This window comes from Propithecus coquereli, unplaced genomic scaffold (genome assembly GCF_000956105.1).
Source record: "Propithecus coquereli isolate 6110/MARCELLA unplaced genomic scaffold, Pcoq_1.0 Scaffold595, whole genome shotgun sequence".
Lineage (NCBI taxonomy): Eukaryota > Metazoa > Chordata > Mammalia > Primates > Indriidae > Propithecus > Propithecus coquereli.
This window is the reverse complement of record NW_012151896.1, coordinates 723482-723956: the sequence shown is the minus strand read 5'-3', so window position 1 is coordinate 723956 and position 475 is coordinate 723482.

Here is a 475-nt window from a genome sequence, read left to right as displayed (position 1 = left end):
ATTCTAGTATAGCTATATGCTACTTTCAGAACATAGCAAAAATGATGTGAATAAGAGTTTAAAAAATATATATATATATAAATATATCTCAGAGAATTAGAGGCCTCTTTAATTAAACAGTATGTCCTTGTTTGTTTTCAAATTTGAGGCCAAGAATTGAATCTTGTAAAAGTATCCCTCTATCTTTGGGCATTCAAAAATCACAAAAACATTTACAAAACATGAGCGATCTGAGGAACAATTAACTATAAAAGGAATCCAGTAGCTGGATTATCAAGCTATAAAAAGAGAAATATTAAAAGACACTCAAATTATTATACTCAAGAATTTTGAGTATGAAGTTTGTTATGTTTTCCAAAAAAGTAAAGACTCTTAAGGTGGCTAATGCATTTCATTTTGTTTTATTGTTTTTCCAGTTTTGTTTTGTTTTTTGTTTTTTTTGTATTCTTCCCAGATTCACCATTTAGTAACTTTT